Below are 518 nucleotides of genomic sequence, written 5' to 3'. Positions count from 1 at the left end.
ATATAGAGACATTTCATTTGTTTTTCTAACAACAGACTGCTCAAAAGACAGTCCCTGAATGCTCAATTAGATTTATTCCTTCATATTGACTTTAGCAGGACTTCATCATTATAAACATGGTAGACAACTGCTTCCCTAAACAAAAGTAGGAATAACTACCACATAACGTATCATTTTATTTCGGCTGGTTAAATGTGTAGAGACGTGTACAGCAATTACAAACGGATTTGGTGCAGGAATGCAGATCACATTACCGATTCAGCTTTCCTTCCTGAGTCTGCCAATTGACTTTGAAGAGAAAGTTTCTAGTCACTGACAGACAGTTACACCAATTTCAAACATTGTTTGGACATGGGTCCCATGATTTTCACTGGACGTTTTGCTCCCATATACATCAGTATTTGATAAGCGAAATCTGCAAATCTGGTCATTTGAAGTATTGTGATGTTCTTCCAATCCCTATTGATGAGATGGGCATTTTGATGTGGATGGGGATGCCTTCTAAAGCAACCTCCACT

The sequence above is a fragment of the Sceloporus occidentalis genome, unplaced genomic scaffold (assembly GCF_023333645.1).
Source record: "Sceloporus occidentalis isolate IW3139 unplaced genomic scaffold, rSceOcc1.0.p SCAF_3, whole genome shotgun sequence".
Lineage (NCBI taxonomy): Eukaryota > Metazoa > Chordata > Lepidosauria > Squamata > Phrynosomatidae > Sceloporus > Sceloporus occidentalis.
The sequence above is the reverse complement of the archived record's forward strand: the minus strand, read 5'-3'. Positions refer to the sequence as shown.